This window comes from Rattus norvegicus, chromosome 5, assembly GCF_021556685.1.
Source record: "Rattus norvegicus strain SHRSP/BbbUtx chromosome 5, alternate assembly SHRSP_T2T, whole genome shotgun sequence".
NCBI lineage: Eukaryota > Metazoa > Chordata > Mammalia > Rodentia > Muridae > Rattus > Rattus norvegicus.
This window is the reverse complement of record NC_141538.1, coordinates 30,046,090-30,072,762: the sequence shown is the minus strand read 5'-3', so window position 1 is coordinate 30,072,762 and position 26,673 is coordinate 30,046,090. Positions and strand designations below refer to the sequence as shown.

Sequence of the window (26,673 nt, the reverse complement as noted above, 5' to 3'; positions counted from 1 at the left end):
TGGTGGGCAAAGCTGGCTGACCAGCACTCTTTGGATCCCCTGTCCCCTCTCACGTAGACTGTTTTGTCTCATTTCCTACAAGGTTTATTTGCTCAGAGAGAGGAAGAACATGGTGGCTTTCTTTACAATTTATACAATTTTATTGTTTTGTAACTAACATTTTTTAATATACTAAAACTTCATATAGCTTTTTAAAAAATAAAGGGGCTGGAGAGATGGCTCAGTGGTGAAGAACACTGACTGTTCTTCCTGAGGTCCTGAGTTCAAATCCCAGCAACCACATGGTGGCTCACAACCATCTGTAATGGGATCTGATGCCTTCTTCTGGTGTATCTGAAGATAGCTACAGTGTACTTACATATAATAAATAAAAACACTTACAAAAAAATAAAATAAAAGTAAACTAAAGAAGTTTAGTTTACTTTCCCTGCACAGAGGTACGCCCATGGAAATTCCCGGTATGTCTTATTGGCCTCACCCTAAGGATGCATGGACTCCTACAATGTATCCCTCTGCTAACACTGTGCTGCTGAGTAGAGCATGTGCATTGCTGGGCTTCAGGACAGATTCTCCCTCACAGCTGTGCAGTGTGCTGCATTTCAGTAAAATCACTGCAGTGAATTCATTAGCATCCTTCAGGTGACCTTGGAGCACTTTTCACATCACAAAAACTGTGGTGAGAAGTTCCTGGGCAAGGAGCACGAGTCACTGCCTTATATTGCTGGTGGAAGGTCTGCAGTGCAGGAGCCAGGGTAGGTTTAGTGGGGCTGATACGATGTTTCCACTTGAAGCTTGCTAGAGGCTTTGTTTGGAGGCCTCTTCCTTTTTGTAAAAAAGGAAAAGTTGCATTTTTTCTTTGTCTCTATAAACTTACTTAGCTACATTGTGTGTCCTTTTATCTGTCTCCTAAGATCTTCTCTGGCTCAGTTCAGCTTCTCCTTGACAAGCTGTCACCAACTGTCCTCTCAGTCTGCCAGCCCAATTCACTTTCCAGTGCAGGGTCATTTAAAGGGCCAGGCACATACAATATTTCACAGTGCATTTCCTCCCTTTTGTTGTAGCTCAGTGCTCAGTTTTGCAGCTGCTTCTCAATTATTTCCAATGACTTTCCCAGGGTTCTGGGTGTCTGATGTGATCTTTCTGATGATCGATCAGAAGCATATCCACAACATAAGACCCTCACAGGGATGATCTCCTTCCTGCAATTTGGGTCCTTCCTCATGAACCTTTCTTATGTTCTGGGCCACCTTATCTTCCAACATCTTGTTCTTTGGAGTTCCTTTTCCAGGTCTCAGTCTCTGTCCCCAGCTCTGTGAAGCTTTGCTTAGTCTCCATGTCGGCTTTCAGGATGCTGTATTCAGCATCATCTCCCTTATTGTCCTGCCCCTTAGCCTGTTGTTGATCTGCATTGAGCATGGCTGTCTTTTGTAGGAGACCAAAGTCATCCCCATAGGCCTGCCAGTGATTGGGTGCTCAACTTTTCTTGTTTGGCTCTGCTGACTGGCAGGGAAACGCTGTGGTTGGTGAGGATCTCTTTCCTACTCTTTTTTTTTTTTTTTTGGTCAGTGTTCAAGGTTTTCAGATGATCTGAGCTTTCTTAGTTGTAATTGTATCCATAGCTTCTAACAATTCCATGTCCCCAACACAATACATTGCCACCTTTCATTCTGATGTTAACACAACCTTATAGTGTGTAGGTTGATTTAACTCCAAAGGTTTTTTTTATAACCCAGTGTCTTTCAGCTTCTGTTGTTCCTTTCTCATTAATGTTCAGAAAATTTAAAGTTAACAGAGCATTATTTAGTCCACCCCTGGGGGTCTTTTTCCTTCCTTTTTGCTGTATCAGCATTTTTAAAGGTACAATTAGATCTTTTTACAACTACTTGTCCTGTAGTCTTGTGTCATATACCTGTATTGTGGTTTATATTATAATATGCAAAGAATCCCTTCATCTTATTGGAGACATATATCACTGTCAATCTTAAATTGTACAGGTATCCCCACACTTGCCATTACTTTCAATAATTTTATAATTATAAAATCAGCCTTGTCAGAACTCAAAGCAGTTGCTCATTGAAACCCTGAGCCTATATCAATGACGGTATGTGTACAAACTTTACTTTTTCAAATTCTGCAAAGTGAAACACATTCATTTCATTTCTTTTGGTACTCTGAGGGTAGCTTATTTGTAATGAAGTTTGGTTCTACAAAAAACAAGATTGACATTTTCTTATAATTTACTTGTCTTGTTGCCAAGTGACAGAAAAAAATTTGAATTTTACCACTAAGACAGTATTGGTTATGAAGTTTTGAGGCTTCTAGCTCTTGTTTTACTAATGGTCAATTTCCTCACTTTCTTGTGCTAGTTGACCTGGCAAGCCTGTAGGAGACCAAATATGGGTCATACTTAATAATTTGTTTCTAATTATTGCAGTTGTATAAAAATGTTAATTCTTAGTTACCAGCAGTTTCTGTCTGCAAAATAATTCTTTCTTCATATGGAGAGTAATTATGTTAATAGGTTCAGAAAAATCTAATAGAACTAATACAATACGTAAGAACTTCATACAATTCTCTCTCTCAATTTTTTATTTTGGAACTGAATTACATGGGCTTTGCATTACTTTGCTAATTTTTCTCCTGTATAACTGGCCATTCTTAATTTATTTGCATCAGTAAAAAAATGTAGGCACTTCAGGAATTGGCATTAACATTAAAATACATAAGAGAATCCCATTAGTACTTTTTATAAATAAAGGCATCTGCTTTTAGGATATTAGATGGTTAATTTCTCCCAAGGAGGTTCCACAAGTTCTTTCCCATTCTTTATTGATTACCCATAACGAAGTAATCTTAGCATTATATAAAGCACTATGATTTGTGCTGTGTCTATGCCTGATAATTCATGAAGTCTTATTTTATAATTGAGTGAGAAACATTTTCCTTGTAAGCCTTTAATTTTTTACTTTGTATGCTTTGAAAATCCATTCTAAAATACTATCTTTCCTTTGCATAATGAGCCCAGTAGGAGAATTAGTCGAAGGCAACATAGAGTCCTGTTTGGGATCTCTGTGATCCACGTGTGCATCTTGACATCTCTATTAAGTTTAACTCTATTAAAGCCCCCACCCCCATATAGTTTCCCAATGGCATTATCCAAGACATTGCCTTGGATATCTCTCTTGGACCTAAGTTCATTGGTCCAATGGTAACCCTTGCCACATCGTCTGCACCCTCCTGGAAGTCTGCACTTTCTGAATTATGTTTTGGAAGACAATTGCCCTTAGAGATGCCTTGGTCACAATTTTGTTTCAAATGTCCCTATTTCCCACAAGTAAAGAACCAGGCCTTCTGATATGGGAGACCTATAGCTGTAGCTTGACCTGTTATACTAGCTGTGTATAAATTAGAACCAATATCATTCATGTTCTTTATCTGTACATCTATGGGCTTAGCCTGTTCCTTCACTGGCCTTATGACTTTTTACACTCCACATTTTCAGTTTCGATGGCTAGGGTCTAGTCTTATTTACTGCTGAGATTAATCTTTGTAAAAAAAATCAAAGATGGCTGCTTCAAAGCCTTGGAAACTTTCTGTAAATGATGTTTGATTTCTTTTCTGGCTTGTAAACTTTGCCCCATGCTCTTAAAGAAACATTGTTCTATGATTGCCTCTTCAATTGAACTGTTCTTGCATATCAGCATAATAACTTTTACCTATCAACCGGTCCCTCCCCAAATTAATTTCTCTTGCTCTATTGTGCTGTTCCAAATTCCTGACTACTCTTCACTATGAAAACCATTGCCATTTAAGGACCAGCCTCTAGTACAACTGTGACCAATGCCCTCCATTCTTAGGGAATACACCTATTCTGAGTATTCCAATGTAGCGTTTGTTTCACTTATGCTGGGTGCATCAAATAAAATATCATTGCCTCCTTAAACTGCTTTAGGCCTTCCATTTCTATAGAATGCAACCTCTCTCATGATAACCTTGTGGATTATCCTCATTAGCAGGCATATGCTTTGTAAGTACTGGGAACGCTCTTGGTGATTTTGACCAAGGACTGCTGTGGGTTTATCCCTATTTCTGGAAGAAAAAAAAACTTTTCTTATTTGACCATTATTTTTCATTTCTTTGATACAACTGCCCATTGACACATTTCCTCCCTCTTTTTCTATGTGGGGAAACTCCCTCCTTTTGAATTAGTCACTGGAAATGAACATATTTGTTCTCCTTTTTCTTGATGCTCTCTTATTACCAAGTTGCTCTGTTTCCGCCAGTAAGGTTTCCAGTTGGCTAACCAGTGTTTTAACATTCTTATAAACTAATTAAGTCAAAACAAGGAAAAACAGGGGAAAATGACTAAAAACAATGGAGGGTATATTCCAACAACAGCATCTGTAAATACACTATCAGCTTTTTCAAACAAATTACCCATCCCTTCTTTTCTGTTCCTTGATCGTACTTGAAATAAAGCTTCCCATCCTGCCTGGCCACAATGGTGGCCAAATGTCTCTTAATATAAGGTTGGTTTGTTTTGTTTCTGATTTGTTTTTCTTCCTTCAAACAGACTCCACATTGGGTGCTCAATTTTCCTTTGGCTTAAAAATTTTCCCTTTTTGTTTTATTGTTCTTTTTCTCTATAAACTTATATAGCTACTTCATTTGTGGTTTTTTCATGGGTTCTTCTTTTGTTTGTTTCCTAACACTATTGTCTCTGCCTCTGCCCAGCTTCTCCTGAGTAAACTGTGACCAACTGTCTTCTCACTGCTAGCTCACTTTAACTGTTTCTTAGTTTCACTCTTCAAAATGTCTTCTCTACTCTTTTCTAGCCCTGCCTAAGGTCTTCTTTCTTCTTTGCTGACACACTCTTCTGTTTCCTGAACCCTACTTCTCCTCCTCCTCTCTCCCACTTCCTTCTCACTTCTCCCCTCCCTCTCAGCTTCTGTTGGCTTTCTACCCAATTCTGTTCCCAGAAGTCCAAGAGCCAACTGTCACTGAAGACCATAGGGTCATTTAAAGGGCCAGGCACATAAAATATTTCTTACTGCAGGAATTTGTCCCTATGTGGCTCCGCTTAACTATGCAGAGGTTGTAACTTACCTGTAGATCAGAGACTCTGCATGGAAAATGTTCATGGATGAAGAAATAAGTACAGGCTATGAACTTTGTGCATGGTATTGGTCCCCGCACCTTTCATTCATCAGGAAAGGTACTGCAACACAGCAATATTTCCTCTGCGCTCTCTCTCTCTCTCTTTCTCTCTCTCTCTCTTTCTCAGGTGTGTGTGTGTGTGTGTGTGTGTGTGTGTGTGTGTGTGTGTCCCTAGATGTAAGAGAGGTAGGAGAGCATGATGATGCCCATGTTGTACACATGTGTAGGTACATGCTTGCATAGGTGCTTATGGTCTGGGTGCTTGTATATACAAGTATGTGTGCATGTGTGCCTGTATGCATTTATGTATGAGAGTGTGTGTGTGCAGGCACACACTCATTTGTGTTTCTAAAGATATGTATGTTCAATTGCTCAGGAAACATGTTAAAGTTGGTAAAGACCAATGTTAATGAGAAAAGTACTCTGTAAGTTCACTTGGCATCCAATGAATTGTCAAGTACAGCAGCCCAACATTTTACATGGCCACCTAGCTCCCTATAACAAACAGAAATAAAACCTGCTGTGAACACAGATTTTCAGAGATTTGTAGAGGCAAGCTATATATCTGCATGGAAATTTGTTAGAGATAAAACCAAGGACTATGGGTACATGGAGGAGAGAAGGAGGCTGCTGTGGCAAATCCATGTTCTTGAAGGTCAGGACACACTGCCTAAGTGTTTATGTGTGTTTTCTGCCCTTGGTGCATGCTGACTGTTCACTGCAAGGTCAGGGGACTCATTGTTCCTTCTCAGCATCCAGGATGGTTTTCCTCAGCGCCTCCTGCCATTTTCTTTCCAGCTGTGCCTAACCTTGACTCAGTTAGCATTGGCCATTGAGTTTGCCATGGATTTTGTTATTTGCATCTGCATCCAGTAAAATTCCCAGAGCTGTGCTGAGATGAAAAACCAGGGCGGTCTCCAACAGCCCCTTTAGGCCCATGATTGTTGGTGCTCACTGTGTCCTGTCTGTAGCCCTCTGTAACTGCTGTATTTCAAAATCATTCCCTCTGAGTTAAAATCAGCCACAAGGAAGGTTGCAAAAAATGTGAACCTCCAGACTGTGCTGGTGATGTAAAATGGGGTGTCCCCATGACAAAGCCATGAACTGCAGATATATGAACTGCAATCCCTGTTGACCCAGGGATTCCAGAACAAGAAGTAGGTGTCCTCAGAGAAACTAGGGCGCATCAGGTTCATAGTGGTCCTCCTTAGAGCAGCCCTAAAGGAGAAACTATACATATATCATGAGTCTTGAGTGAAAAAGGATAACATAGAGCAGCCCTTACATGGACTACTGCTCAGTATGAGATAATACTTGTAAGCACTTGGCCTTCAACTAGTCATCCTTACCTTACTCAGAATATCCCTGACACAATCACAGTACAGGGAGGAAAGTTTTATTTTTGGTTCCTTGTTATGGAGATTTTCTAGTTGCCTGGGCTTATAGATTTAAACCTGAAGTCAGGCTGGCTGAGGTAAAGGGAGCTTCATTTGGAGGAAGCTGCTCCCCATGGAGCAACTGGGAAACAGTGCGCAATACAAGATGCTGGTCCACTACCATACAAGATGCTGGTCTAAGGATGTGCTGGCATCCAAGCCTACATTTCACAGTCTTGGGAACTTGCTAAGCATGCATAGCTCGCTGGCAAGACCCCATGGGTAAACCTTTATTGTTCATTCAGTGTACAGGAAAAGCACTTATCGATACTTGTCTGTATCTCCTGCCCACTGTGCTCTTATCCCATCCAAGAAACTATTGGAGAAAGGTGATGTTTGTTTGTTTGTTTGTTTTTTCTAGTCTCTCATAGTGTTTCTAACATTTTTATAGCTGAAAAAATCTAGGCCTACACGTTCTCTGAGACTATTTCCTTGGGATACAGGGAATGACCTCAACTGAAAATTATTGCTAGATTGTGCAGCAGAACAGAGCTGATTCAGACTCTGCGGCTGACATGGCAGCCCATCACCAGGTCCGTCCCCTCTTTCTCCAGGTCTAAAATCCCCTAGCATGAGGATGTAGCAGAGCCCAGGATGAGTGCTCCCTCAGACAGAGCTGCTGCAGCAGGAGCACTGAGTGTTCACAGCAAGTAAGCCACCATTGCATCCAATCCCAGCAAGCATGGCAGTTGTGGGTGGGTTTTCTTCCTTTACTTTGCTTTGCTGTGTGTAAATAGGCCCTGATTTTGTCTAGCCTGTGGCCCAGCAAGAGTGCTTCTGTGTCTGACTGCCTTTCCTTCACGGATAGCACCCATGAGAAAACTGAGGGGGCAAACGAAAGCCACAGAGAACTGGAAACAACATTCCACACTCTAAGATCAAGGCCTCCTCAGGAAAAGACACGTCCTGTAGCTGTGAGCTTACCAGTGAGGCAAATCCCAACTGAACTCCAGGGGATACAGCCCTAATCTGAAGCATGAGTCTGTTGGCTAACCATTGCAATGGAAAGAAAGCATCAGGAATTAGCCTGACATATAAAGAAGCCAAAGACAAGAGTTGCTCAGAATTCTGACACCCACCAGCAAGTTGTCCCAGTAAGGGGGACAACAACAAGGAGTTGGTGAGCAAAGTTCCTCTATTAGGGGCTTTCGCAAGTTGACTGAATCCTCAGTCCTCCATATGTGGTAGGATGGAGGACTATATTGATGTCACACTGTTATTTAGACACACTATACCAAAAAGCATCACATTCTTTCTACAGTACAGTATTGAAGCCACGCCATATCACACCCATGGGATGCTGACATTAATGCTCTACGGAGATGACAGCAATCCCTCACTCCTCTTATCAGTAATTTGTTCTTCCATAAGGAAAATTGGTGTATATTGTTATGTCTCAAAGCCTGGATTAAAGTATTGATCCTTAGGAAGGTTTTATACAGGACATCAAAGTTTTATTTGACATTTTTGGATAGGCAGATTTTCCCCAATACAGTATTTTAGTATCAAATAAGCACACAGAGGCAGGTGTTGGCTGAAAGAATAACATAGTGGCCAACACAGTACATGATCAGCCTGCTGTAAAGGCTATTCCTTTTCACAGGTCAAAGGCTGTATATCAAAAGTTGTGTGTATTACACCAGTTGCTGGTGATAATTTATGAAGAAGCATTACTTAGGGCTACAATGAATTTTCTTTCTTTCTTTTTAAAAAATTTTTTATTAGATATAATTCTTTACTTACATTTCAAATGCTATTCCTCTTCCCGGTTTCCTGTTTATAAGCCCCCATTCCCTACCCTCCCCTTCGCCCATATGGGTATTCCCCCTATATATCCCTCTTACTGCCCCCTCCATATTCCCCTGCACTGGGGGTCCAACCTTGGCAGGACCAAGGGCTTCCCCTTCCCCTGGTGCCCCAATAAGGCTATTCTTTGCTACATATGCAGTTGGAGCCCTGGGTCAGTCCATGTATAGTCTTTGGATAGTGGTTTAGTCCCTGGAAGCTCTGGTTGGTTGGTATTGTTGTTCATATGGGGTCTCAAGCCCCTTCAGCTCTTTCAATCCTTTCTCTAATTCCCACCAAGGGGGTCCTACTCTCAGTTCGGTGGTTTGCTGCTAGCATTGACCTCTGTATTGGACATGCTCTGGATGTGTCTCTCAGGAGAGATCTATATCCGGTCCCTTTCAGCATGCATTTTCTAGTTTCATCAATCTTACCTAGTTTTGGTGGCTGTATTTTTATGGGCTACATGTGGGTCAGGCTCTGTATGGCCATTCCTTCAGTCACTGCTCTAAACTTTGCTTCCATATCCCCTCCTATGGATATTTTTCCCCTTTAAAGAAGAAGCTGGAGCATCCGCATTTTGGTCATCCTTCTTGAGCTTCCTGTTGTCCGTGGATTCCATCTTGGGTAATTCAAGCTTTTGGGCTAATAGCCACTTATCAATGAGTGCATACCAAGTGTGTTTTTCTGTGATTGAGTAATCTCACTCAGGATGATATTTTCTAGTTCATTCCATTTGCCTACGAATTTCATAAACTCGTTGTTTTTGATAGCTGAGTAATATTCCATTGTGTAGATGTACCACATTTTCTGTATCCATTCCTCTGTTGAAGGGCATCTGGGTTCTTTCCATTTTCTGGCTATTATAAATAAGGCTGCGATGAACATAGTGGAGCATGTGTCTTTTTTATATGTTGGGGCATCTTTTGGGTATATGCCCAAGAGAGGTATAGCTGGATCCTCAGGCAGTTCAATGTCCAATTTTCTGAGGAACCTCCAGACTGATTTCCAGAATGGTTGTACCAGTCTGCAATCCCACCAACAATGGAGGAGTGTTCCTCTTTCTCCACATCCTCGCCAGCATTTGCTGTCACCTGAGTTTTTGATCTTAGCCATTCTCACTGGTGTGAGGTGAAATCTCAGGGTTGTTTTGATTTGCATTTCCCTTATGACTAAAGATGTTGAACATTTCTTTATGTGTTTCTCAGCCATTCGGCATTCCTCAGCTGTGAATTCTTTGTTTAGCTCTGAACCCCATTTTTTAATAGGGTTATTTGTCTCCCTGCGGTCTAACTTCTTGAGTTCTTTGTATATTTTGGATATAAGGCCTCTATCTGTTGTAGGATTGGTAAAGATCTTTTCCCAATCTGTTGGTTGCCGTTTTGTCCTAACCACAGTGTCCTTTGCCTTACAGAAGCTTTGCAGTTTTATGAGATCCCATTTGTCGATTCTTGATCTTAAAGCATAAGCCATTGGTGTTTTGTTCAGGAAATTTTTTCCAGTGCCCATGTGTTCCAGATGCTTCCCTAGTTTTTCTTCTATTAGTTTGAGTGTATGTGGTTTGATGTGGAGGTCCTTTATCCACTTGGACTTAAGCTTTGTACAGGGTGATAAGCATGGATCGATCTGCATTCTTCTACATGTTGCCCTCCAGTTGAACCAGCACCATTTGCTGAAAATGCTATCTTTTTTCCATTGGATGGTTTTGGCTCCTTTGTCAAAAATCAAGTGACCATAGGTGTGTGGGTTCATTTGTGGGTCTTCAGTTCTATTCCATTGGTCTATCTGTCTGTCTCTGTACCAATACCATGCAGTTTTTATCACGATTGCTCTGTAATACTGCTTGAGTTCAGGGATAGTGATTCCCCCTGAAGTCCTTTTATTGTTGAGGATAGTTTTAGCTATCCTGGGTTTTTTGTTATTCCGGATGAATTTACAAATTTTTCTGTCTAACTCTTTGAAGAATTGGATTGGTATTTTGATGGGGATTGCATTGAATCTGTAGATTGCTTTTGGTAAAATGGCCATTTTTTTACTATGTTAATCCTGCCAATCCATGAGCATGGGCGATCTTTCCATCTTCTGAGGTCTTCTTCAATTTCTTTCTTCAGAGTCTTAAAGTTCTTATTGTACAGATCTTTTACTTGCTTGGTTAAAGTCACACCGAGGTACTTTATATTATTTGCGTCTATTATGAAGGGTGTCGTTTCCCTAATTTCTTTCTCGGCTTGTTTCTCTTTTGTGTAGAGGAAGGCTACTGATTTATTTGAGTTAATTTTATACCCAGCCACTTTGCTGAAGTTGTTTATCAGCTTTAGTAGTTCTCTGGTGGAACTTTTGGGATCACTTAAATATACTAGCATATCATCTGCAAATAGTGATATTTTTACTTCTTTTTACCAATCTGTATCCCCTTGATTTCCTTTTGTTGTCTGATTGCTCTGGCTAGAACTTCAAGAACTATATTGAATAAGTAGGGAGAGAGTGGGCAGCCTTGTCTAGTCCCTGATTTTAGTGGGATTGCTTCAAGTTTCTCTCCATTTAGTTTAATGTTAGCAACTGGTTTGCTGTATATGGCTTTTACTATGTTTAGGTATGGGCCTTGAATTCCTATTCTTTCCAGGACTTTTATCATGAAGGGGTGTTGAATTTTGTCAAATGCTTTCTCAGCATCTAATGAAATGATCATGTGGTTTTGTTCTTTCAGTTTGTTTATATAATGGATCACGTTGATGGTTTTCCGTATATTAAACCATCCCTGCATGCCTGGGATGAAGCCTACTTGATCATGGTGGATTATTGTTTTGATGTGCTCTTGGATTCGGTTTGCCAGAATTTTATTGAGTAGTTTTGCATCGATATTCATAAGGGAAATTGGTCTGAAGTTCTCTTTCTTTGTTGTGTCTTTGTGTGGTTTAGGTATAAGAGTAATTGTGGCTTCATAGAAGGAATTCGGTAATGCTCCATCTGTTTCAATTTTGTGGAATAGTTTGGATAATATTGGTATGAGGTCTTCTATAAAGGTCTGATAGAATTCTGCACTAAACCTGTCTGGACCTGGGCTCTTTTTGGTTGGGAGACCTTTAATGACTGCTCCTATTTCCTTAGGAGTTATGGGGTTGTTTAACTGGTTTATCTGTTCCTGATTTAACTTCGATACCTGGTATCTGTCTAGGAAGTTGTCCATTTCCTGAAGATTTTCAAGTTTTGTTGAATATAGGCTTTTATAGTAAGATCTGATGATTTTTTTGAATTTCCTCTGAATCTGTAGTTATGTCTCCCTTTTCATTTCTGATTTTGTTAATTTGGACACACTCTCTGTGTCCTCTCGTTAGTCTGGCTAAGGGTTTATCTATCTTGTTGATTTTCTCAAAGAACCAACTTTTGGTTCTGTTGGTTCTTTCTATGGTTCTTTTTGTTTCTACCTGGCTGATTTCAGCTCTGAGTTTGATTATTTCCTGCCTTCTACTCCTCCTGGGTGTATGTGCTTCTTTTTGTTCTAGAGCTTTTAGGTGTGCTGTCAAGCTGCTGACATATGCTCTTTCCTGTTTCTTTCTGCAGGCACTCAGCGCTATGAGTTTTCCTCTTAGCACAGCTTTCATTGTGTCCCATAAGTTTGGGTATGTTGTACCTTCATTTTCATTAAATTCTAAGAAGTCTTTAATTTCTTTCTTTATTTCTTCCTTGACCAGGTTATCGTTGAGTAGAGCATTATTCAACTTCCACGTATATGTGGGCGTTCTTCCCTTATTTTTATTGAAGACCAGCTTTAGGCCGTGGTGGTCCAATAGCACGCATGGGATTATTTCTATTTTTCTGTACCTGTTGAGACCCGTTTTTTGACCAATTATATGGTCAATTTTGGAGAAAGTACCATGAGGAGCTGAGAAGAAGGTATATCCTTTTGCTTTAGGATAGAATGTTCTATAAATATCCGTTAAGTCCATTTGGTTCATGACTTCTCTTAGTCTGTCTACGTCTCTGTTTAATTTCTGTTTCCATGATCTGTCCATTGATGAGAGTGGGGTGTTGAAATTTTTCTACTTTCAAACTAATAGAATTTGAGTGTATCTGGTTTGATGTGGAGGTCCTTGATCCACTTGGTCTTAAACTTTGTACATGATGATAAGAATGTACTGATTTGCATTCTTCTACATGCCGACCTCCAGTTGAACCAGCACCATTTGTTGAGAATGCCATCTTTCTTCCATTGCATGGTTTTAGCTCCTTTGTCAAAGATCCAGTGAGTATAGGTGTGTGGGTTCATTTCTCGGTCTTCAGTTCTGTTCCACTGATCTACCTGCCTGTCTCTGTACCAATACCATACAGTTTTTACGACTATTGTTCTGTAATACTGTTAAAGTCAGAGATGGTGATTCCCACAGAAGTTCATTTATTTTTGAGTATATTTTTTGCTATCCTGGGTTTTTGGTTATTCCAAATGAATTTGCAAATTCCTCTTTCTATCTCTATAAAGAATTGAGTAGGAATTTTGATGGGGATTGCATTGAATCTGTAGATTGCTTTTGGTGAAATGGTCATCTTTACTATATTAATCCTGCCAATCCATGAGCATGGAAGATCTTTCCATCTTCTGAGATCTTCCTCAATTTCTTTCTTCAGAGATTGAAGATCTTGCCATACAGATCATTCACTTGCTTGGTTAAAGTCACACCAAGATATTTTATATTATTTGGGACTATGTGAAGTGTGTCATTTTCTTAATTTCTTTCTCAGCCTGTTTATCCTTTGAGTTAGAGGAAGGCTACTTATTTGTTTGAGTTAATTTTATACCCTGACACTTTGCTGAAGTTGTTTATCAGGTTAAGTAGTTACAATGAATTTTCTAAGAACTACCATACATGATATGCCATGGTAAGTAGGGACTAGCAATCTCTTCTCTTGGAAAGATCAGATAATATGATGTTGGAGTGCTATGATGAATGATTCTGGATATTGTTAAATCAGCCAAATAGCATGTATATACAAGATGCAATCCCAAAATAATCCAGGGGCATTCTTGGGGACCTACATCCAGCACAAAGACGGTGATTCCAAGATTCATAGATTGTGATCAGAACCAGATGACTATGAATAAAGCAATATGGGAATCACTTGTTCATTCATCGATAGTATAACAACTAGATAGTCACAGCACACATGACATTCATGGGTATGTCCTGAGCTTGCCATCCAATGTTGTCCTGTACATAATGAGATTTAGACAAAGGCCTCAGATGACCAAAATATCAAGATCAAAGATAATATTGATTTTTCAGATCAATCAACACTTGCTGAGTTCTTTTAAAAACCAATTGAGGACCCCACAAATTATTCATCTTACAGACCTGAATCCAAGTGAAGAGAACAATGGTGAGTATCATGTGGTTAATATGCACCCCAGAGGTATCAAATGCTGTCATTTTGGGTTATTAGCTATGCTATGCCTTGCCACATTGATATCTGATCATTTATACTAGTGAGATGCCATTTCTGTGATACAATGTATGAGAGAAATCAACTTTAACAGGAAGCTTTGGTGCCAGGAGGCATCTAAGAGAAGCTGACACTAGCAGGTGACCTTTCTGAGATGTTTCCACCAAGGGCTGAAATGTTGGATTCCCTTCTTCAGGCAAGGCTGAGGTGATTACATCTGGGCAAAGATTCTTGCTATTAATTTGCTTTCCAGTTATTATTAAATATACATAACAATCACTAGGAATTAGCTCACCTTTTTGAGCAGATTTCTGCAGAACTACAAAAGTGCACTATCTTGTACTCATGCTATCTAGACAAATAGATGATTTCTTATTACTTAATGGTGAAACTTTAAGAATCGACCCTTTCTTCATTTCCTAAGAACCCCGTCTGGGCATGTTCCCAACAGCTGACATTAATCTTCTTCCAAAGATCAAAATTCCCTGTATCAAGAGATACCAGGCATGGCTGCTAGTGGCTGCTTTGCTCAGGGCTCTCTGGTGAACTCCAAGTCACCACTGGGATAGCAGGGACAGAGCCTAGCTACAGCTATTCACAGCTAAGTTAGAGGGTGATTGGAGGTAAAACCTAGTTCTAGACTCAGTCTCTCACCTCTAATTTGTGCCTTTGATGGCTGTCACCAGTCATCTCATAGCATATACATATACTCCTATTGTTTAGAGATCATAGAGGTCTCAGATGCTTAAGTCATAAACTGTCCCCAAAACTATTAGAATAAAAGATACACTCAGCACTTCCTCATTTGGGGAATCATAATATTTAGAAGGTATGAAGCCAGAGGAAAAACTAAACACCTATTTCTTACATAATGATCCACCATTAAAATCATTATATACTTTTATATTTACCACCAATGAATTAAAAACCAAAGACCCATTATTCTAATGGCTCAATCCCTTTGTGTAGTCCACAGCACAAATTTAATAATTCTTCATTAGGCTTTTAGTTTTTGCTTTTGATATTCTCTTAATTGAATTCGTACTGCATATGAACTTTCAAAGTTGGTGTGTACAGATATAAGAGTTTCTGTGGATATGTACTAGAAATATGAGTCTGGAACTAATGATTGCTTTGACCTTTGCTGTCCTTTGAGTCTACATTACTAGGTACCTTGTGGTAAAGCAGCTGATCAGCTGAGTAGCTTTTCTTTCCCTGTAGAATAATATTTCTTTCTTTATTAATTATCTGAAGAGTTATTTATGTGTGCATGCATATGTTACATTCCACATGTGAAGACAGAGGACAACTCGAAGGAGCTGGTTGCTAGTTTCCTTTCTCTGTTGTTCTCCACTTTATTTCCTGAGGCATGGTCTCCTGTGGACCTAGCAGCTTGCCCTTTTATTGTCTAGTGAGCCATCTCATGCTGAGGATCCTGTTTCTGTTCCTGAATCTTCCATGGAATGACAGACAAGCTATCAGATTTATTCGAACTCTGGTCGTCACACTTTATGGCACATACCTTATTCAATGAACCATCTTCCCAGCTCTGATGTACTAGCTTCCTTCTGTTCCACAGATCTTGAACCTATTGATTGCTAGGTATTATTTAAATCTTTAAATGGTAGTCCTTTTTACAGGCTCTACAATTTAGAATACCAGTTCCTCTTTCAGTATTGTATTTTTCCTCTTGAGAAGCTTCTGAAGGGGTCTATTTATTTCATTTTTTTGCTCCACTCAAAAAGGAGTTCATAGGTCATCAGTACCAGGAGCAGACCAGGAAACTAGGCCATAAAACATCTGCTCCAGAAACAGACCCCCAAAGTCCAGGAATAAGAGAATAAGATCCCCAACTGAGGAGCAGCCAGAAGAGAGCTACATGAATGGGAGGTAACTTACCTCAGGATTGGACATCTGTGCTGGGCAGCCTCTGCTGTGGTTTCTCATTCTTGAGGCAGGAATGCAGTCCATCTGGGGCATCCCCTCACCATACCAATGGAGTTTTATATTATGTCACACTGACATAATAGCCAATAAATTGTCCTAACTTCAGGGCTTTGGCCCCTATGAATCATATTAGAGAAAACTATCCCAGTTCCCTATAAAAGAAGCCTGAGCATCTCTGTCTGGGATGACATTTTGATGTGGTGACCCCTGCATGCTGGCCTTTTCTGCAGAATAAACTCTCTTTGTACTTATACACTATTTGATTCTGGGGTCTGGCTTCTGTGATTCTCAAACCCCAACACTTCACTGGGAAGATGAAGGACTGTGGGACTCCAAACTTACTGACTTTTGTAAGATATACAAAAACTTCAAGTTATCTTAACGTGGGGCCCTCCTTGCTGAATGTGCCTCTGTACCACAACCAAACCATTTCCCTTTGTAAACCTCAGACTATGAACAGCTCTTGCTGGGTTTGAAGAAGCAGGCTTCTCATGTTTTCATTTCGTTCCTTCATACCCAAGAATACTGTTCTACCTCTGGTGACTCATAGTTCCTGCATTTTTTTTTAATTAACTTGAGTATTTCTTATTTACATTTTGAGTGTTATTCCCTTTCCTGGTTTCCAGGCAAACATCCCCCTCCCCCCTCCCCTTCCTTATGGGTGTTCCCCTCCCCACCCTCCCCCCATTGCCACCCTCCCCCCAACAGTCTAGTTCACGGGGGTTCAGTCTTAGCAGGACCCAGGGCTTCCCCTTCCACTGGTGCTCTTACTAGGATATTTATTGCTACCTATGAGGACAGAGTCCAGGGTCAGTTCATGTATAGTCTTTAGGTAGTGGCTTAGTCCCTGGAAGCTCTGGTTGCTTGGCATTGTTGTTCATATGGGGTCTCGAGCCCCTTCAAGCTCTTCCAGTTCTTTCTCTGATTCCTTCAACGGGGGTCCTATTCTCAGTTCAGTGGTTTGCTGCTGGCATTCGCCTCTGTGTTTGCTGTATTCTGGCTGTGTCTCTCAGGAGCGATCTACATCCGGCTCCTGTCGGCCTGCACTTCTTTGCTTCATCTTGTCTAATTGGGTGGCTGTATATGTATGGGCCACATGTGGGGCAGGCCCTGAATGGGTGTTCCTTCAGTCTCTGTTTTAATCTTTGCCTCTCTATTCCCTGCCAAGGGTATTCTTGTTCCCCTTTTAAAGAAGGAGTGAAGCATTCACATTTTGATCATCCGTCTTGAGTTTCATTTGTTCTAGGCATCTAGGGTAGTTCAAACATTTGGGCTAATAGCCACTTATCAATGAGTGCATACCATATGTGTTTTTCTGTGATTGGGTTACCTCACTCAGGATGATATTTTCCAGTTCCAACCATTTGCCTATGAATTTCATAAAGTCATTGTTTTTGATAGCTGAGTAATATTTCATTGTGTAGATGTATCACATTTTCTGTATCCATTCCTCTGTTGAAGGGCATCTGGGTTCTTTCCAGCTTCTGGCTATTATAAATAAGGCTGTGATGAACATAGTGGAGCACATGACTTTTTTATATGTTGGGGCATCTTTTGGGTATATGCATCTTCAATCTGATGACAATACACTAGGCTCTTACAAACTCTCAGACTTTCTAATAACAAATTCCAAGGAATTATTTCAGTCTCCCTTTCTCCTGATTATTGTGCAAGCCCTGCACCATTTGTACTGTGGGCAATTCTGCTAGTTCTCCACCAAATATCACTGACCAGTACAGCTGATATATATATCCAATTAAAGACTCAGCTTTACCAGCTTCCCTTGCAGAGGAAACGCAAGGTGACATTGTCACACTCATTAGGCTAATCCCAGACATCCCAACATCCAGAAAGGTCAATTTTAAATTCTCATCACCATGACATGATAGTGCTCTTTGTGTTTGCTTGATTTACATATCATTCAAATGCGTATTCCCATGTAGGCAGTAACCACCCAACACTGTCATTCTGAGGTCTAGGTTCTGTCCAGGTTCACTTGTTCCTGTGACCTCAGATGGCCTCTATTCAGCCAGGGCAGAGAAAAGCATCAGAGACTAGGCAGCAATAGGAAGGTTAGAACTCAGCAATACGATAACACATAACTACCAGGAGAGCAGAGATTGTACTTTATGTATGTGCCAGAAACGAGGAAACTGGTCTGGTCCAAGATAAGGCAGTCTTTGCCATAGGGCTTTGTCACCTGGCCACCCAGATCTGGCCAGTTAGACCAGTAGGCATGGCAGGAGCAAACCATGCACACTGCTCCCAACTGTGTGTATTCCTGGGCACAAAATCTCACCCGATCTGTCCCTTATGCTTCAGATCAACATGTGTTTCTCACTCTCTGTCATAACAGACATAGGAGTCAGCATTTCCATTTTCTTCCTATTTCTGTCTTAATCCAAGAGTTCATTTGCCCTGGGGTATAATCTGAAGCAATGTCCCAATCCTCAGCACCCCTGAGCTTCTACAGCTGTGAGAATGAAGCTTGAGAACAAGAGTCTGAGAGAAAAACACAGGTTAGTTCGGTTGTGTTTTCAAGCCTGCAGTGATGGGCAACTTACAAAATTTTAGTGACATTAATTTTAGTTTGTAATAATACTTTTCCAAAACTTAAAAAAACAGGTACAGAAGAGGATTTTAACACAAAGATCAGTGTAGACCAACCACTCTCCTGTCAGTTTAACTCACTCCGAGCCCATGTGCGATTCCTTGTCTCTGACTGCCAGCCCCCTCTTGTCTTCCCATGCTTATGGAGTTGGCTAGAGTATACTGTTTGTTGTTAAACCATTGGATAGTGGTATGGTGTGGTTTTCTGTTTATGTTCAAGATGATCACAGAAAGAAGTAATTTATCCTCCCCTCCTCTCCATCCCAGTGATAACCATTCATTCTGGAATGCGGGTGTTTAAACATCTGATTGAGTATTCCAGAGTCTATCCTGATGAAATGTAAGGTTGTAATATTTTGTGACTAATACATTAGCATCAGCTGATATCACAGATGCAGAAACAGTGTTATTTGACTCTTCTAGCGCTCCCTTTAGGTATCTAAAATACTGTTGGGTCCAAGACTGCTTCATACAATTTGCATTTATTTAGCATAGAGTCTGTCTAATAGCTGCATGGATCTTTGATTTCTAGAATAAGAACCTCAAATTGGTTAAGACTCAGGAATAGTTTCCTTCTGTCTAGGTATGGAAAGATAGTTGAAGGCCTCATGGAGTCGTCACTCATTTGGGAAACATTCATTAAGACCCTATTATGTCAAACTCAGACACAGAAAGACCAAGCCCTTGAGAGACATCACCTAATATACAATATACAATATATAATATACAATAAATACATCATCCATAGGTACTGTGGGCTTTTCACGGGGCCTGAGAGACAGTAACTTAGGTTTGGAAGAGGACCAAAGATCTTCCCAGAAGTATTTGAAGACTGCTGAGTCTTCAGAGGGATGAACTAAGAGTCCGAGACCAAGGTGCAGACGGCTAAATCAAAGCCAGTAGTGTAGCCATTAAGCAATAATTCCAGGAGTCCAGTGAAGGACTCTTGCAAGAAGGACCAAAATCCTGTCTTTTTGTCAACCCAGCCTTCCTTCTCTCGGTGTTAATATCAAAGTAAACAGCCTACACATTTTATTCTAATTCCCAGCTAGGGGTCTGCCATGAAGCAAGTTTAACCAATTGCACCGCCAAGAGCTGCTTTACAGCCAGGACCAAACTGCTGAAAAGTCTCAGTGACCTGTGGGGGCCCCACAGCCTGCAACCAGGATAACAATGATTGGTTCTGCTGTTTACTTACTCTAGAGTTATCACACACAGGCAAGTTCAGATTTCAACCTGATCCCTAGGGTTTAAGCTACATCCACTTGAGAATTAAAATTAGGTTTTATTGAAGTACAGTCCCCAGCACAACAGAGAAACCTCTCTTGACTTCCACAAGGACACACAAGGTTAGGAAGACTGGCTAAGACCTACTAAGGTCTCAAAATCTCTAGGCAATTTTATTTCTAAATTTAAGGACTAAATACTCTCTACCTCTCTGTCTTTCTCTGCCTCTGTCTCTCTGTCTCTGTCTGTCTCTGTCTCTCTCTCTGTGTACATTTGTGTGTGTGTGTGTGTGTGTGTGTGTGTGTACATTATATATGTAGAGGATTGGAATACAGAAGACAAGACTATATGAATATGATAACACATTTTGCCAACTCGTTGAAATGATACCAGAGCAGACTAGAGCATAAGTTATTGATTGACCACAGGAATATAGAGGATGGGATGTTTCTCACTTCTGGGGCTGTGGATTCAGCTTCTGAGTTCCTTATTTGAAAATAAATAATGCAGCTTCTTTGGCCTGGTTGATAAGAATAAAAGCATTGAATAGCATAGTAGAAAGCCTTATAGACATAGCATTAACCTTCCAGGTGCAGAACAATTTGGGGGGGTAATTAAAAAAACAAAAAAATTGTTTGTTAGAATTAAATTTATTTTCCATGTCTATCCAGCTTTCCAGATATTTCTAATTAAAATAATATTAAACTAAAAACAATTTTCATTGTGTGCATATGATACTGGGGAGTACACTGTGGGTATGTGGGATCAGAGGAAAAATTTGAGGAGTCAGTTCTCTGCCTCCAATCTTTGGGTTCTACAGAGTAAAGCCTTCTCAGCAGGCTTGCATAGCAAGCACCTTTATGCATTGTCATCTTTGTGGTGTTTGTAAAGCATGCTGAAGACAAATGATCCTTCATCCCAAGGAAATTGTGATCTAGAGATGACAGACATCATGACCAACAAAAATGAAACTCTATCCTCACCGGAAATGCCCCAAGACCTTCCAGAATTTGGCCTGGAAAAAGACTAAGAGAAGAAAAAAGTTACTTCATCTCCAGAAGATTCCAGAGGTTTGTGATAAACACAGATTTAGTTCTGGAAAAAAAAAACCAGAAAAACAAAAAACTGGTTTTTGCAGCTGCTGGTGCCCTGGGTAAGGGCGAAGGGTTGGCAGTGGAGGATGAGAGGTTTGAAGTAGCCAACTGATTCCTTACCTTCTTGATCTGTTCTTTTCTCTCCTGGCCAATGAGATGGCAAGGAATCCCATTCCCTTGGTTTCCAATTTCTCAGGGAAATGACAGCAGAGAAAGTTGGTGAAGAAACAGCTGCTTTAGGGACCACATCTGCACAGCCATGCTACATCAGCCAAATGTAGCCCACGGGCCACCTCTGCCCGCTTTTCACTTCTCGATGCAGCATGGAATTAAGAGAGGTTTGTACAAATGAATGTTTGTAGTCAGTTTCCTGACCAATTAAGCTAAGGTGTATTCAAACTATTAAAAAGAGTTAAGTCCCTTTTTCTTGGGTTTGTGCTTTAAAAGATTACATCTTTAATTTTATCAGTAACAATTGTGGGGGTGGGTGTGGGGAGACATGGCTCAGAAGCCATTGTTAGCTACTCTCTTCCAGAGGACTAGGGTCCAATCCCCAGGATCAGACCCCCTCTTCTGTCCCCACAGGAACTTCACAGCTCATAGCACATAGACATACATGCAGACAAAACCCCTGTAGACCTAAGATAAGAAATAAAAGTCTGCAGGGATGTGTTTTATCTCCGGTTCTATTAGTGTCTACCAAACACCCATCATGTGGGCCCTTGGCCTATAAACCTGAACCTCCCAATCTATGGCCTTTACAGACTACAGCTCCAAACTAAGTGGAGCCTCCTTATGGTGTGAGAAAGGCAAACAGCTACTAAGTCCATGGAAATGTGGAGCAGCGTTGGCTGCTTCAGTGAGAGGAGCTCAACAAATAGTGAGACGAGGAAAGAGCACAGGGACTGAACCCAGCTCTAAGGGGATCCGTATTGCCGTATGGCTCTGTGAGAGGTCAAGGAATTAATATATTTGAAAAACATTCTGTGAAACAGTGTGTAAAGCTCTGGATAACTGTCACCCAGGTAGATGCCTCTCGGGAGCCATGACTCCCTAGACAGAGGAACAGCACTGACTGTTGGTCTGCGTCAAGATTCAGTCCTGACTGGCTATGCTAGAGGCTTAGTTATTGGCCGACCTCACCTGTTGAGGGGTAAGCACACTAGTTCTGTAGGATTAACAGAGGTTTGAAATATCACACACACACACACACACACACACACACACACACACACGTACATACATACACAAGTTGGATCTTCCTTTGCTCTATGTATGGAGTATGTGCTGTGCATGTATGTGTGTGTGCACATCCATATGAGGTCAGACATGTGCATTTCGTGGTGCACATGTGGAGGTCAGAGGACAACCTCGGTTGTTGATGCTCACCACCACTTGATCGAACAGGGTCCTTGGTTTACTGGTGTGTGTGCCAGACTAACTGGCCGGCAGCGTCATATCTTGCAATATTTCGGTTGCTGGGATAAAACACCATGACCAACAGGAACTGGGGAGGAAAGGACTTATTTCACCTTACAATTCCATAGCACAATCTACTGAAGGAAGTCAGGGCAGGAAATCAAGGCAGGATCCTGGACACAGGCACTGAAGCAGAGACCATTGAGGCTCACTGCTTACAGGTTGCACCCTTGGCTTATTTTAATATAAAGGTTCTGTAGGTCTGTTTTTTTTCCCATTTTTTAAAAATTGGATATTTCTTATTTACATTTCAAATGTTATTTCCTTTCCTGGTTTCCTGTCCATCAGCCCCCTAACCCTTCCCCCTCCCCTCCTATATAGGTGTTCCCCTCCACATCCAACCCCTATTACTGCACCCTCCAATAATCCCCTACACTGGGGGTCCAACCTTGGCAAGACTTCCCCTTCCAATGTTACCCCAACAAGGCCATTCACTGCTACCTATTCAGGTGGAGCCCAGGGTCAGTCCATGTATAGTCTTTGGGTAGTGACTTAGTCCCTGGAAGCTCTGGTTGCTTGGCATTGTTGTTCTTATGGGGTCACAAGCCCCTTCAGCTCTTTCAGTCCTTTCTAAGATTCCTTCAATGGGGGTCCTGTTCTCAGTTCAGTGGTTTGCTGCTGGCATTCGCCTCTGTATTTGACATGTTCTGGCTGTGTCTCTCAGGAGCGATCTACATCCAATTCCTGTCGGTCTGCACTTATTACCTTCATCCATCTTATCTAGTTTTGATGGCTGTATATGTATGGGCCACATGTGGGGCAGGCCCTGAATGGCTGTTCCTTCTGTCTCTGCTCTACAATTTGCCTCCCTATCCCCTCCTATGGATATTTTTGTTCCCCTTTTAAAGAAGGGGTGAAGCATCCACATTTTGGTCATCCTTCTTGAGTTTCATGGGGTCTGTGCCTTGCATCTTGGGTAATTCAAGTATAACCAAGAGGTGAGGATGCAAAAGGATTAAATACGTAGCTTGAACCCACAGGTTGGTGGTGAACACCAGAGGGAAAGATGATTCTTCCAGAAACAATTGGCAGGTTTCTGGCAGGTAGCTTCACCAGGCCACTTGTCTTGGGTCCACAGAACCCACGAGCTTCCAACACCAGGGTACATTATACCTACTACACTGGACAGTGTGGAAGAAGATGTCAAAGTCAGATGTCATGTTCATACTTATATAAATAAAAAAGTGATCATTTACCCAGAAGGGATTTCATACCGGTAGTCAACACTATGACGAATTATAGGAACCTGATTTAACTGACACATGGCCTGCTAGGGTAGGATAAAAGAACATGCTTGTTTTTTATTTATTGATACCTTTTCTGAGTGAGTAGAAGCTTTCTTCATCAGACTGAAACTGATCATAGAGAAACTAAAAAACTCTGCTAGGAACTTTTCCCCTAATTTTGCCAATCATTAGGAATGCTGTCATCTAATAGCCCAGCTTTCACAGCCAAAGCCTTTGAATTAACAGTCAAAGATTTGTGCATAGTTTGAAATCTTTATTGTGCGTATATATTTCAGGATTCTGGGCAGGTGGAAATAATGAACAAGACATTAAAAAAGACACCATGAAAACTCTCATTAGAGTCCAGGGAAGGGTGGATAGGCTCTTTTCTTATTTTGGGCCTGCCGTATTCCATGAGGGAGGGATTGATCCATAGAATATTACTTTTAGAATACATCCCCCAATGCTCCTAAGGCTCAGAGGTCAACAGTTGGCAGAATCCTTCAACCATTTCATTATTGAAATCCTGTCCTTCCAGTTTTCCCTACAGTCTATTCCTTTGACTATCAGAGAGACCCAGTGAACCTCTAACTCTATCAACAATATCCCCTTGTTTGGTCCTAGTGGTAGTGAAACTGCATGAGCCAAGTGGGCATCGAAAAGGACAATGAAAGTAATTTGCAAAGGGCCTGCTTCATGATTTTTTACATTCTTACAGTTATGATGTTAGGTGGAATTTTAATATGGATTCCACACAACTATGTCAAGAACAGATGGCAATGCCAAATAGACTCACTCCTGAACTTATGTACCCATTAAAGTTGAGCTTTCCCCTGACCTCAAGCCTTTCCACTCCCTGCCCAACCTCCTGAATCTTTTGTTTGGCATGAGTACAGGATCATGGTCCAAACTCTAACACCCTCAGGCCTGGCCCTGGGACCTCAGGAAGGAAGATACCAGAGAAGTGATATCTAGTGGAACTGCAGAACAGCGATCTCCAGTCCATGTTGTCCTTTGCTCACCGATATCTGGTTATTTTTTTGGGAAAGTATTTGGAAGTTTATCATTTGAAGTAGGTGCACAACATTTGCACTTCTATTTTCACTATGTAGCTGGGCTCACTATGTTACCAAGATCATTGCAAAAATGGAATTGCAAAACGGAGACTTTGTGAGTACACATCCATGAATATATAAGAAAGTCCCCTTTGAAGGAATGCACAATAAGAAAATGAAATCCAATATCCAATAAATTAAAGGTCTGGAGGGAAAATACTGGTCTTTGGGAAAATGGGAAAACCTAGGAAATTGGAATGTATGTCACAGGAATGGACCGGGGAATAAAATTATACAGAAGAATCACGTCCACCCCATTTCCCTAGATCTTTTCTACCCATGCCAAGCCCCTGACCAACTCTCCCCTTTCAGAGCGTGTAACTACAAATGAAGCAAAGAGAAACCTCTAGCTTTAGCAGAGGAGATATGGAAAGGTTTCCACTGTGTCACAGGAGAGGCTCCTGGAAAGGGCACCCCAGAATCTGGTCGCCATAAGGAAATCTGGTTAGCAGGTAGGCCATGGCAGTTCCCAGTGACGTCATCAGTAGACCCTTCCCTGCACAATCTCTTGTATCCAGGAGAGCCCTAGCATCTTCTGTGATGTCACAAGTGTTATCTTGGCACCAACTACCTGTGGGATGTTTCTTCAGTGCCTCCAGGGTTTACTAATTGAACTGTCGTCCAGGCTAAGCAGGCCATTTGGGAGAAATAGCAAAGAGCATGAAAAGATCAGAGATGGGGAGAAGGAAGCTAGCTTTCCGTCTTGTTGTAAAAAGGAAGAAATAAATGGTCCTTGGGAAAGCTCAGTGAGCCCTGGGCAGGGGGCAAGGAGGTTCCTTGGAGAGCTATCTTTGAGCTGAGCCTTCCGGGTATGGAAATCAGGAGCTGGGAGCTTCTCAGAAGCAACTGGACTTCCCCGCTTGTTATGGTCCTTGGAAGCCAGAGACTTTACATCATTAATTTCTCTATTCCAGGAGACAGTTGTTGGGAAGGGCACTGCTGTTTTCCTGAGAGCTCATGGCTTTTACTCCTTTTGCCTAGAAGAAAAAGGTCCTTGAGAAGAAGGGAGAGACTAGTGTGGTATCCTCAGCTCAGGGCTGACTGCTCCCCCATTGGATTGGTGCAGTTTGTGTCTGACACTAATATCTGGGAGAGAGAAGTACTTCTAGATGAGACCTCATCATCTCAGGCTTTCCACTAGAGTTATTCTGACTACCATTCCCTGATAGCGGCCCCCTTAGGTTTCTGAGTCAACACGTGTGAGTGTCAAGCAGTTTTCTAGTGCAGTGAAGAACTGTTAGTCAGTGAACCAGAACAGGGACTGGCTCCTTCCTGACTTCTCTGGGTGTCCTGAGCAATAAGTGGGGGAAACTAAATGACCATGTTCTACACCTACAAGGCATCTATATCTATAGTCCTGGGGTCTAGAGGGATCTGTCCATGACGCTGGGCATCTCCATAGCAACTGAGTGCTGATGGAGTTTCTAATTATTATCCTGGCTTCTGTAATTACAGGGTATGGTGTTCTGAAGCCAAGTTACATCCTATACAGCTGTGAATACGCCTGAGGAGCTGTCTCCTTGGTTTTCTGAAGCATCACTAAGGGAGCCAGAGGAAATCAGAGCTCAACAGAGCTCTGGGGATGCTGACATTCACAGCTTCAGCTCTTTATCAGGCGAGGTCAAAAGATCACCTGTCTGGTCCGTCCTTGAATATCCTCCAGTGTGTGGGGTTGGACTGTAATGAAGTCTGCAGGAGAGGAGCTGGCCCTCAGATGCTACATGTCAGTGTGTGTGGGAAACACCTGAACTCTGCCATTACAGATCAGAGAGATGAGCTGCAATCTCATTCAATAGATTGTGTGCATTCCTGGGCTTTGGCTACGACCATGCAGGTCTGTTGTCTCATCCTTCATTGTTCATGTGGACGAGTTGTAGGAAGGCACCAACACGATTGTTTCCCTTCATCCTACCATCTTAGACTTTAGTGCAACACTTCACGTCTGATCTTCCAAACCCACTGTTCTAACTTTACTTCAACATGCATGTCTCTATTATCCCTACACCGTGTGTATGTGTGTGTGTGTGTACAGTTAGTTTGCATACAAGTTTAGAAAAACCTTGCCAGTGAAATCATGTAGGAGTCTATGTAAAAAATCTGTAAGCTGTGGATGGGGCACAATTCAAATGTTCTCCCACAGCATGGCCTTCTAGAAAGAGTA

The 26,673-nt window shown here is 41.4% G+C and overlaps 1 protein-coding gene across 2 annotated transcripts in view; it reads left to right on the top strand.

Annotated features, from left to right (window-relative positions):
• Positions 1-5,013: 5,013 nt before the first annotated feature.
• Positions 5,014-26,673, top strand: part of Dlg5l7 (discs large MAGUK scaffold protein 5 like 7) — a 44,542-nt gene continuing 22,882 nt past the window's right edge. Inside the window, exons 1-3 of one of the 2 annotated variants that reach the window (XM_087551482.1) lie at positions 5,014-5,215; positions 7,148-7,243; positions 13,658-13,751. The gene's annotated coding sequence lies outside the window, so the exon portion shown is untranslated. The remainder of the gene's footprint in view (positions 5,216-7,147; positions 7,244-13,657; positions 13,752-26,673) is intronic. The other variant, XM_087551485.1, reaches the window with a different exon arrangement.